Consider the following 13,603-nt stretch of genomic DNA (forward strand, 5'->3'; position numbering starts at 1 on the left):
TTAACAATAAAACTGAATAAAATAATTTTATATGATGTTGTCAGAACAGTCTGAAGTGTAGACTGGGATATTTGCATAATTTAGGTAAGTAATAGTGAGAAGACCTTGAAGTTTGTCTACTTTTTGAATCAATGAGAGGACAAAAGTGTTGTCATTTGTGACACTACTAAGGACAGGATATATTACCATATTTGTGTCTCTTTAATATCCAAATTATAAATCAGCATATAGTTAAAAGCACGATGTGTAAGAATTCCAATTGAGTTGGCCCCATAAGTCCCAGGTTTTATCACGTACGTGGCTTCTGTTTTTAGAACTGAGAAGCCATGAAACATTGAAAACAGCATGCAAATAAAAGACATCCTAAGGATAGTTATGAAACTTCCTCAGAGCCAAGAAATGTGGCACCTTTTGGATTACATTTCATTTTGGTAGCACTGCATATGATTCCTTTCATCAAGAGTAACATTTCCATTAATTTTTCTTGAGTATTGTCCTCTTGTAGTGAATGTTATATGGTGGTTTTGTTTTGCTTTGCTTTTACATAAGAGCAATTTTGACAAGGTCAAGTAGTGGAAACACAAAGAGCAAAACTTGCTTCTATTCTAATTGACCACTGTGACCATCCTAAAATGTCAAAATATGACAGACTTCTGAGCAAATGCTCAATGTGCTGAAAGACTCTAGGATATCATGGCAAGATCCTATGATGGACCTCAGAAACATGTTTCATAACACAGTTGCATACCTATTTTCTCCACTAATGTGTGATTCTCTCTATAAGATACAAATTCTAGTTAGCACTTTGTTTTTTTTCCATCCTCCTTTTAACACCTTGCCCTGTGCTCTTCACATGCATGTATACACTGGTCCTAGTCCAGTGCTTTAGGGGTCTTCACAAAAATTTCTAAATCAAAAATTGTCTTATACACATTTGGAAGACTGAGCTGTTTGACACCTTACCACACATTGATCCAGCTTGTGGGTAAATACTAAGGTACTAGGAACTGTTCTCAAATAAGTATCGAATTTAACTTAATATGGAAGTTTCCAAACAGAAGAAGTATAATTTTCTACAAACTGTTGCTTTCAATTTAGTATGATACTTGTGGTACGAGTTATCCATTTTATTTTAGTGACAAAAAATATGACAGTAGTTAAACATTTATAAATAAAATATTAAGTATCATGAGTTATACTCTTTCTAACTTCTGTCATAACTGCATCCTACTTATATAGTCAGTTCACCTGAAAAAGAGATCACTTCTTTCTACTCTTTCCTGCTGGCCTGGCAGGTGATGCATGAGAAAACACTCAAGTGAGAATGATAAGCATAGAATACTCCTGAGTTGTAAATGATGCTGGGAAACCATTCTATTACAGCCAGTTGGCAAGTCACAAAAACAACCCTGAACTCTGACATTGTGGTAATCTACTGGCAGCTGAAACTTCTGAAACATCCCAACTGTTCTCCTCGTTAAAAAGGACATCTATGATTATTAAAAAGCAAACCATGTCATTTGGTTTCAAGATAAATTGCCGAATTTTTGACAAATTTCCATGTTATACTGAAGTAGGCTAGAAGACTGGTTAGAGAAAGAATTCCTTGCACATCCCATTCAAGAGCCAATTTAGGAAGGTTGACCTTTAATATTATGAATGACTTCTAAATGAGAAAATTTTTTTTAAAAAAAACTGTTGCTTTAGGCTTGATAGGATGGTTTGAACTCTATGTTTCTTTAAAACAGAAGCAATTTAAAACAATTTGTTTTTCACTTTCTAAGACCAAAAAAATCTTCAAATTATTTCTCAGTGTGTTTACATTGCAAGTCCAAATCATAAGGAAATCATATGGGATTTATCAAAAAACTTGTCAAATATATGACCAGTGCAGTTTCTATTGCTGCTACTTCAGTGAATATACAAAGTAATGTTCACTAGGACTACTAAAAAGCACCTCTTTGTATCTGCAGTGTGGTAGTTTTAATAATAATGTCCCCTGTAGATTCAGATGTTAAAATGTTTCATTTCCAGTTGATAAAACTGTTTAGATAGAGTCTAGGAGGCAAGGCTTTGCTGCAGGAAGTATAGACCGGGTGGGATTTAAAATTTCAAAGGCTTGATGTCATTTCTACTTATTTCTTTGCTTTCATTTTCAAATTAAGAGAATTTCTATTTTCAGCTTGCTGCTCTGGTCAGGATGTCTATCTACCGTCGTTTCCCCACCATGATGTTGATGGACTTTTTTTCCTTTGGCACTGTAAACCCGAAGCAAAGTTTTCCTTCTATAAGTTATGTTGAACATCGAGTTTAATCACAAACTATCAAAGTATCTAAAACAACATTGATACCAGAAATGAAGTATGGAAGAACCTGACTGTGCTGTTCCGTGTATCTATGTATCTATGTATCTATGCATCTATGCATTTGTCTGTCTGTCTGTCTGTCTGTCTGTCTGTCTGTCTAACTCTAAGAATGTAGAAGGCTTTGCAATTTGGGATGAGAAACACAAAGGAATGTTGTAAGCAGAGTTTAATGGAACAACAGAGTATAAGTTTTGGGGACAGCATTGTTGAGATCTATGTAGATCATGTAAAGGTTTCAGAGGTGAATAATATTAGCAACAGCCTACAGACTGTTTTGTCATGTTTTGGAAAGTAATGTGACTAATTTATGTTCCACTTCTGTTACAAAAGTCTTAGTTAACATAAAGTACTGTGAGCAAAATATGGTGAGGGAAGGTTTTTTTTTATTGGATATTTTTCATTTACATTTCAAATGGTATTACCATTCCCGGTTTCCTGGAGCCGCCTATCCATTCCCACCCCATTTTTCTATAGGGGTCTTCCCCCTCCCCAACAAACACCACATCCTGCTCCCCCCTGGTATTCCACTACACTGGGGGGTTCAGCTGTAGCAGGATCAAGGGCTTCTCCTTCCAATGGTGACCAACAAGGCCATCCTCTCAGTTCAGTGGTTTGCTGCTAGCATTCACTTCTGTATTTGTCATGCTTTGGCTGTGCCTCTCACGAGACAGCTATATCAAGCTCCTGTCAGCACGTACTCCTTAGCATCAACTAGTTTTGGTGAATATATATATATATATATATATATATATATATATATATATATATATTGTATACCCATATTGGAGCAGGCATTGAATGGCCATTCCTTAAGTCTCTGCTCCAAACTTTTTCTCTATATTGCCTCCTGAGAATATTTTTGTTCCCCCTTTTAAGAAGGAGTGAAGCAGCGGCACTTTGGCCATCCTTCTTCTTGAGCTTCAAGTGGTCTGTGGTACGTAATTTGGGTAATTCAAGCTTTTGGGCTAATATCCATTTATCAGTAAGTGCATACCATGTGTGTTTCTTTTACTGGGTTACCTCACTCAGGGTGATATTTTCTAGTTCCATCTATTTGCCTATGAATTTCATGAAGTCATTTCATTGTTTTTGATGGCTGAGTAGTAATCCACTGTATAGATGTACTGCAATTTTTGTATTCATTCCTCTGTTGAAGGACATCTGGGTATATTTCACCTTTTGGCTATTATAAATAAGGCTACTATGAACACAGTGGAGCATGAGTCTTTGTTGTATGTTGTATCTTTTGGGATGTGCCCAGAAGAGGTAGAGCTGGGTCCTCAGGTAGTGGAATGTCCAATTTTCTGAGGAACCTCCACAGTTATTTCTAGAATGGTTGTACCAGTTTGCAATCCAACCAACAATGGAGGAGTGTGCCTCTTTCACCACATCCTCACCACCTCAGTTTTTGATCTTAGCCATTCTGACTGGTGTGAGGTTTAATCTCAGAATTTTTTTTGATTTGCATTTCCCTGATGACTAAGGATGTTGAACATTTCTTTAGGTGCTTTTTGGCCATTCAATATTCCTCAGCTGAGAATGTTTTACCTCTGTACCCAATTTGTAATAGGGTTATTTGACTCTCTGGAGTCTAACTTATTGAGTTCTTTGTATATTTTGGATATTAGCCCTCTATCAGATGTAGGATTGGTAAAGACCTTTTCCCAATCTGTTGACTGCCATTTTGTCCTAATGACCATGCCCTTTGCTTTACAAAAGCTTTGCCTCTCTTACCTTCTGAGGATTTGTTTTATTTTTCCATACATGTCCTTCTTTTTATTCCAATACTTTGTAGTGCAACAATTTTGTCTTATGTATTAGGATTCTAATTATAAGAGGAAATAAACTTCACTTCATCAAACTCCAGAAAACCCCTACAAGTTTTTGCCATATTGTGTTTGTGCACTTGTTTCTTTGTTAGTGTGAAAGGATTTATTGCTTTCATTAGCATTCAAAGAAGCCTAAGAAGTCCAGTCTACATTTTTTCCTGTGGACAATTTCATCATCTTCCAAAACTGAGTACCTAATTGTGTACAAAATATCAATCCTTCACTTGATAGGTCTTCCCAGTCTCTAGTCTTTTAATTTTACCTCGTGTTATACTATATTACTAAATACTAGTTTGCATATCCTGTATAGATTCCAATACCAACGAGAAACTGACTTTACACCCTTTCCTTGCCAGGTCCCCATATGGTAGCTTTATTCAGAAATGTAGATGTATTCCCTACCGACAAACTCAGTGCTGTAAGCACATGGCATATGATGGTAGTGTTTTTTTTTTTTTATTTGTCCCCTGGGGTATTATTATTGGATTTTTCAGGCTGCATCCCTATCATGCCAAAGGGCAAGCTGATCCTGAAGCCTCTTTGTTTTACCATTTGGGTTCTCTGTGGCACTATTTAAGCTATGCTTTTAACATTATGACCTATATTGACCTCCTTCACAAAGTCTCCCTACAGGTTGCACTTCCCAGCTCTGACTGCATTTCTTCCGCTTGGCATTGGCTAACACTCTAGTGTTCACTGACACTGTGTTCTCATGGAGTACTATGTTCCTTATCATTTGTATTATACTGTTGTCTCTTACTTTTAGAATAATGATCTAGTGTTTTACTGCTCAAAATATGTCTCATGGACCAAGCACATAGTTACTTAGGATCTGAATAGAAATGCAAAGTCCCTGGAAACTAGACCTACTAAACTAATCTGCATGTTAACAAGATCAACATCAAGAGTAGCAGATTTGGGAAGAAACTGCTATATTCTTTTTTTTTCACATGAAAATTTTTAATAAAAGCGAGCATCATTGGAAGTTATTGAACAAAAATTATAACGATGCATGCTTTAAAAACAAAACCTTCCCATACCACAAATACCACTAAATGCAGATTTCTGAGTCTGCTCCTGTCTAATAAAGAGATCTGTGTAACAAGGAGTGATATGTGCAGTCATGTATCCACAGAGAAGCCATTTTTCCATACACTCACTATCCTTCATGTTTTATCAATTCCAATGCTACCTATTACAGGTATTATATATACTAGATACCTTAAAGGACATTATCATGGTACCAAAACAAGTATTAAGTACTAAGTTCTATCTCTGTAGAGTAATGATATGTATACTGTTGTTTTGAATTACGTTATTTGAATATCTGCACAATATACAGCAACTTTTCCAGTGACACTATAGCTGTTTATTGGTGCATGCCTGTTCACCATCCCATAGAGCCAAGTGAAAAATAAAAGACATTTTTTATCGTGTAACATTTAATGAATACCTGTGCTCTACTGGATTTGGGGATCAAATAGTAACCAAGGTAGACATAGTCGTTTGTTCTAGGAAATAATAACCAGGGCGAGAACGCAGACAAGTCCTAAATAAATAAGCAGAGGAATCAATTATATATTACTAATATGTAAACTCAATGCCATTAATAGCACAGCAGTATTGTAAGAGTGGGGATAGGGATAAATAAAAAAGGATATATTTTAGAAAAAAGGTCATGTGGCTTATTGGTAGATGAAATGTAGGGAAATAAAAGCTGTCTTTCCCTCTAAATATTGTTCCTAATTTTCTGACTTGGGAGACTATGTGGATAATAGTATTGTTTGCTGGTAAAAGAAAACAAATCATTTTTGAGAAATTCTAGAGCAGACTTGCATGTTTGTGCATAGAATTCAGGGAATGGTCAGAGCTGGATATAAAATGTTGTATATCATCAGCTTGTTTCTCTGGGTAGTTAATATTGCTAGAGAAGAAAATATTCAAAGATTGGAAAAATATTTGAATGGATACTCAAATTCATTAGTTATTTGAAGAATACAGAATCAAGTAATAATGAGATAGTGTACAGGTAGACTCAGAAGAGTGGGCAGTGGTAAATTCTCATGGAGACATGGGGTTAAAAAGTTTCTGGCAGTGAAAACCACATAGGAATATGGTAGGTAGTTTTGGACAAGTTAAACATACTCTCCATAGCTTAGAATTTAGTTACTGGACTTGCTTCTCCAAAAATTATTCACATAGGTTAACAAGTAACTGGCAGGAAGATGTTCATAGCCATATTGACAATCACCAGATGGTAGGGAATTGGGGAAGCTCTGGGAAATGTTAGTGGAGGACTGAATTGGCACAATTTGGCAAAGTAAATATACAGTGGAATACTACACAATGGTAAGTAATAAAACAGATGGACCTACCAAGTGCTCAGCGAAATGCAGAAAATTGCATGCTACATATAATACAGCATCATTTCCATAAATGAAAATATGTGCATGTGAGCAGCTCAGGGAAATGATGAATACATTAATTTGCATAATTATGGTAATCATTTTACAATGTATACATATATCAAACATTATGTTGTACACTAGAAATATATGTGCTTTTATTACTCATTATACTTCAATAAAGCTAGTAAAAATATATGTGCAGAATGACTCTATACCTTATAAGAATATAAACAAAAAGATGCCATTTAATGTATTATAATAATTATCCTTGAGTTTAAAGTGACATAAGGATAGAAAATCATGCAGAAATAAAAGGGAATAAACACATAAATAAAACAGGGAAAGGACTTGTTTATGCTAATGAAAATGGGATGTAGCTTCAACATTTATAAACCCTTCTTCCCTAGGTCCAGATCAAGGAAAGAATAATAAAGGAGGCTCCAGATTGAGGAATACTAAAATTTATAAGATAAGAATATGAATTTAAGCCTTCATACCTACCATGCCCCAAGTCTACATATAAAGTATAATCACTTGTAAGCTACTTTGTAAAATTGTGAGTTTTTTCCCTCTTGTTGATAGAAACACCAAGCTGTCCTTACACTTCCAAAGTTTTTGCATGGCTTTAACATTTGTGCTCTAGAAAACATAAGTCAGAATGAACAGTCCTCATTTATTTCAGAGATACAATCCCTTTGCAATTGGAGCATAGAGGGAAGAACTATGCATATTTTTATGTGCATGTGAATATGTATGAATATTATATCATGTCTCCTTTTTAAAAATGGATGATAATTTTTTGCTCACATACTTCTAAATGGTCTATACCAACAACTTCCTAAGTTGCCCGAGAACACTTCCACAATACAGCCATTTTGGGACCCAGTTGGTATTTATAAAAACACAAATAGAATTAAATTATTCTGCTCATAAAAATTATCAGGCAACACATTAATGTGCTCAGAAAACTACCCACTCTTAGGAGTAAAGTAACGTGATGTAGGAGAAAGGTCAAGGACTTTGACGTACATGAAGTACTCAAAAATTAACTAAGCATATACTATTAAGCAGATTACATAATTAAGTTTAGTTTATTTAACAATGAAGTATGCATGTGTTTGTTAACATACAAAGCATTGGTTAATGTGCTTTAATGCATAGTTAAATTCCAGAGAGTTTGTTAAAGCAAAAAATGTTGAGACTCAACCCTGGAACCACTGATTATGAGTTGTGATGGACACAAGAATTTCTGTTTCTCAGCTAGTGATAGCTTATATCTATAATCCCAGCACTAAGAAATAAAAGGAAAGAGAACCATTGTACATTCAATGCCAAGTTGGGGTACAAAATGAGTTTAAACCCATATGAATTATACAATGAAATCCTGTCTCAAAACACACACACACACACACACACACACACACACACACACACACATACACACACACACACACACACACACACACACACACACACACACACACACACACACACCAAGACAAATTAAGAAAGGAATCAATATTCCTCACAAGTTCTGAACCCTTGGACTACAGTACAGAACCACTGTTACAGGATTCTGCAGAGTCAAATTCAATTGCTGTTAGAAGCCTTCCTATTACAACAAGAAAGGAAGTAGCCATTGTTACTTTTATGTCTTTGAAACACTTAGACCCCATTTTTCCAGCTTCATTGCTTATCAACAGCCTGTACCCATTGCATGTGCCAAGCACAACAGAGCACACTGTGTTCTCTGAAGCTTTGGTGTAGGTTTGTCCTTGGGATCTATGACTTATTCTTTTATTGCTTTCTATTTCTTTTCTGTTTCAGCTCTTCATCCCCATCTTCCACCATTTTCCTATAGATAATCCTTCTTCTTAAGTCCCTGCTCAAATACCCAGAATGTTTTTGTCAATCTTCTCTAGTTGATGTTGATTAATCTTTCTCACAACCTTTCATCCATCTGTCAATTTATTCAGTTACTTAGTAAATATTTTTGAGTATCGTTTTAAATTCATTTAAAGTATCTTTTAAATGTTTAATTCTGATAGCTGCAACACTGAACAACAACTACATAACAATCTTTTCCCTGCTCTCTCAGAACTGTCTTTAAGGGGTAAAGCTGTTACTAGAATAAATAGAATTTGGCATAAAATTTCAATGATGACAAGCAATACGAATGAAAGGAAATGTACTGCTCCAAGAACTTAAATACTTACAGGAGCTAACGTTTTTGACTCTGTGTGACTTTTATTGATCAGGTAGGAATGAAGGAGCAACTAAAAAATAGGCTAGCTTTGCATTTTGTAATGAAATTACTTCCTAAACTGTTTGAAGATGGTTTCACTAATTCTCATAATAGCATGATTTGCAGTCTCATAGCTAGCAGTTGTGGAGCACATTCTATGTTCGTGCAAGTTTTCAAGGCGGTGTTAAAAGCTGCCAAAAACAAATAAACAAAGATAAAAACCTGCTAAATAATCCAAGGAAGAGAGTTTTCTCTCAAATAGTTCTAGTGGAAGAGGTTGAATTTCATGAGAAACCCATACCCAAAGAATGGTATATAAAAGGCATAATCATCAACTTTTCTTCTTTTTCATCACCATCTAAATATTGATATTTCCTCTCATACACATATACCATGCCAGGGAAGAAAATGAGTAACTAGTATGCAACAGATAAGCAATAATATATAGTAAATAAATAAATGCAACTTTACCATTACAGCCCTGGTTCATCTGATGTATCACAACCTAGCTTTCCTGACTATCCATACCATTTTCAAAAAACTCACACACTCTATCCCTACCCCAAAAAACAACACACAACCTTTTAAACTTGTCAGTAGTTATGAAGACCGGTGGATGGCTGTATTGCATCTATCTGGGAAGCTATGGAAGGAATATTGTGTTAATGAGACAAGTCCAGCAAATTCAGATCCTATCTTAGAATTAAAAAATATATACAAAAGAAGAGAGATTATAAAAATCTATCAGCTCTTCTCTCTGTGATCTTAGGGTCTTATGTGGTCTATGAAATTCTTTGTGACATATATCTAGTGTACATTGTCCAACATTAGCTCCCCAGTGTTACAGCCAGAAAATTGTGCTTGTTGTTCATTTACTGTGCCAAATTTTATCCCCTTGAGACTCTGTCCTTCATACCTGTTACCACTGGTTTCTCTTGCTGAATACAAATTAAAGGCTGAATTCTACCAGTCTATGATGAACCTGCTATGACTTTCCGATATCCTTTCCCATATACTCAATTTCCAATTTAGCAATAGATAAATAAATAAATAGACAGATATAGAGATAAAACTCTTTATTAATTATGATTATATTAACAATAAAACTGAATAAAATAATTTTATATGATGTTGTCAGAACAGTCTGAAGTGTAGACTGGGATATTTGCATAATTTAGGTAAGTAATAGTGAGAAGACCTTGAAGTTTGTCTACTTTTTGAATCAATGAGAGGACAAAAGTGTTGTCATTTGTGACACTACTAAGGACAGGATATATTACCATATTTGTGTCTCTTTAATATCCAAATTATAAATCAGCATATAGTTAAAAGCACGATGTGTAAGAATTCCAATTGAGTTGGCCCCATAAGTCCCAGGTTTTATCACGTACGTGGCTTCTGTTTTTAGAACTGAGAAGCCATGAAACATTGAAAACAGCATGCAAATAAAAGACATCCTAAGGATAGTTATGAAACTTCCTCAGAGCCAAGAAATGTGGCACCTTTTGGATTACATTTCATTTTGGTAGCACTGCATATGATTCCTTTCATCAAGAGTAACATTTCCATTAATTTTTCTTGAGTATTGTCCTCTTGTAGTGAATGTTATATGGTGGTTTTGTTTTGCTTTGCTTTTACATAAGAGCAATTTTGACAAGGTCAAGTAGTGGAAACACAAAGAGCAAAACTTGCTTCTATTCTAATTGACCACTGTGACCATCCTAAAATGTCAAAATATGACAGACTTCTGAGCAAATGCTCAATGTGCTGAAAGACTCTAGGATATCATGGCAAGATCCTATGATGGACCTCAGAAACATGTTTCATAACACAGTTGCATACCTATTTTCTCCACTAATGTGTGATTCTCTCTATAAGATACAAATTCTAGTTAGCACTTTGTTTTTTTTCCATCCTCCTTTTAACACCTTGCCCTGTGCTCTTCACATGCATGTATACACTGGTCCTAGTCCAGTGCTTTAGGGGTCTTCACAAAAATTTCTAAATCAAAAATTGTCTTATACACATTTGGAAGACTGAGCTGTTTGACACCTTACCACACATTGATCCAGCTTGTGGGTAAATACTAAGGTACTAGGAACTGTTCTCAAATAAGTATCGAATTTAACTTAATATGGAAGTTTCCAAACAGAAGAAGTATAATTTTCTACAAACTGTTGCTTTCAATTTAGTATGATACTTGTGGTACGAGTTATCCATTTTATTTTAGTGACAAAAAATATGACAGTAGTTAAACATTTATAAATAAAATATTAAGTATCATGAGTTATACTCTTTCTAACTTCTGTCATAACTGCATCCTACTTATATAGTCAGTTCACCTGAAAAAGAGATCACTTCTTTCTACTCTTTCCTGCTGGCCTGGCAGGTGATGCATGAGAAAACACTCAAGTGAGAATGATAAGCATAGAATACTCCTGAGTTGTAAATGATGCTGGGAAACCATTCTATTACAGCCAGTTGGCAAGTCACAAAAACAACCCTGAACTCTGACATTGTGGTAATCTACTGGCAGCTGAAACTTCTGAAACATCCCAACTGTTCTCCTCGTTAAAAAGGACATCTATGATTATTAAAAAGCAAACCATGTCATTTGGTTTCAAGATAAATTGCCGAATTTTTGACAAATTTCCATGTTATACTGAAGTAGGCTAGAAGACTGGTTAGAGAAAGAATTCCTTGCACATCCCATTCAAGAGCCAATTTAGGAAGGTTGACCTTTAATATTATGAATGACTTCTAAATGAGAAAATTTTTTTTAAAAAAAACTGTTGCTTTAGGCTTGATAGGATGGTTTGAACTCTATGTTTCTTTAAAACAGAAGCAATTTAAAACAATTTGTTTTTCACTTTCTAAGACCAAAAAAATCTTCAAATTATTTCTCAGTGTGTTTACATTGCAAGTCCAAATCATAAGGAAATCATATGGGATTTATCAAAAAACTTGTCAAATATATGACCAGTGCAGTTTCTATTGCTGCTACTTCAGTGAATATACAAAGTAATGTTCACTAGGACTACTAAAAAGCACCTCTTTGTATCTGCAGTGTGGTAGTTTTAATAATAATGTCCCCTGTAGATTCAGATGTTAAAATGTTTCATTTCCAGTTGATAAAACTGTTTAGATAGAGTCTAGGAGGCAAGGCTTTGCTGCAGGAAGTATAGACCGGGTGGGATTTAAAATTTCAAAGGCTTGATGTCATTTCTACTTATTTCTTTGCTTTCATTTTCAAATTAAGAGAATTTCTATTTTCAGCTTGCTGCTCTGGTCAGGATGTCTATCTACCGTCGTTTCCCCACCATGATGTTGATGGACTTTTTTTCCTTTGGCACTGTAAACCCGAAGCAAAGTTTTCCTTCTATAAGTTATGTTGAACATCGAGTTTAATCACAAACTATCAAAGTATCTAAAACAACATTGATACCAGAAATGAAGTATGGAAGAACCTGACTGTGCTGTTCCGTGTATCTATGTATCTATGTATCTATGCATCTATGCATTTGTCTGTCTGTCTGTCTGTCTGTCTGTCTGTCTGTCTAACTCTAAGAATGTAGAAGGCTTTGCAATTTGGGATGAGAAACACAAAGGAATGTTGTAAGCAGAGTTTAATGGAACAACAGAGTATAAGTTTTGGGGACAGCATTGTTGAGATCTATGTAGATCATGTAAAGGTTTCAGAGGTGAATAATATTAGCAACAGCCTACAGACTGTTTTGTCATGTTTTGGAAAGTAATGTGACTAATTTATGTTCCACTTCTGTTACAAAAGTCTTAGTTAACATAAAGTACTGTGAGCAAAATATGGTGAGGGAAGGTTTTTTTTTATTGGATATTTTTCATTTACATTTCAAATGGTATTACCATTCCCGGTTTCCTGGAGCCGCCTATCCATTCCCACCCCATTTTTCTATAGGGGTCTTCCCCCTCCCCAACAAACACCACATCCTGCTCCCCCCTGGTATTCCACTACACTGGGGGGTTCAGCTGTAGCAGGATCAAGGGCTTCTCCTTCCAATGGTGACCAACAAGGCCATCCTCTCAGTTCAGTGGTTTGCTGCTAGCATTCACTTCTGTATTTGTCATGCTTTGGCTGTGCCTCTCACGAGACAGCTATATCAAGCTCCTGTCAGCACGTACTCCTTAGCATCAACTAGTTTTGGTGAATATATATATATATATATATATATATATATATATATATATATTGTATACCCATATTGGAGCAGGCATTGAATGGCCATTCCTTAAGTCTCTGCTCCAAACTTTTTCTCTATATTGCCTCCTGAGAATATTTTTGTTCCCCCTTTTAAGAAGGAGTGAAGCAGCGGCACTTTGGCCATCCTTCTTCTTGAGCTTCAAGTGGTCTGTGGTACGTAATTTGGGTAATTCAAGCTTTTGGGCTAATATCCATTTATCAGTAAGTGCATACCATGTGTGTTTCTTTTACTGGGTTACCTCACTCAGGGTGATATTTTCTAGTTCCATCTATTTGCCTATGAATTTCATGAAGTCATTTCATTGTTTTTGATGGCTGAGTAGTAATCCACTGTATAGATGTACTGCAATTTTTGTATTCATTCCTCTGTTGAAGGACATCTGGGTATATTTCACCTTTTGGCTATTATAAATAAGGCTACTATGAACACAGTGGAGCATGAGTCTTTGTTGTATGTTGTATCTTTTGGGATGTGCCCAGAAGAGGTAGAGCTGGGTCCTCAGGTAGTGGAATGTCCA

The sequence above is a fragment of the Rattus norvegicus genome, chromosome X, assembly GCF_036323735.1.
Source record: "Rattus norvegicus strain BN/NHsdMcwi chromosome X, GRCr8, whole genome shotgun sequence".
NCBI classification, from domain to species: domain Eukaryota; kingdom Metazoa; phylum Chordata; class Mammalia; order Rodentia; family Muridae; genus Rattus; species Rattus norvegicus.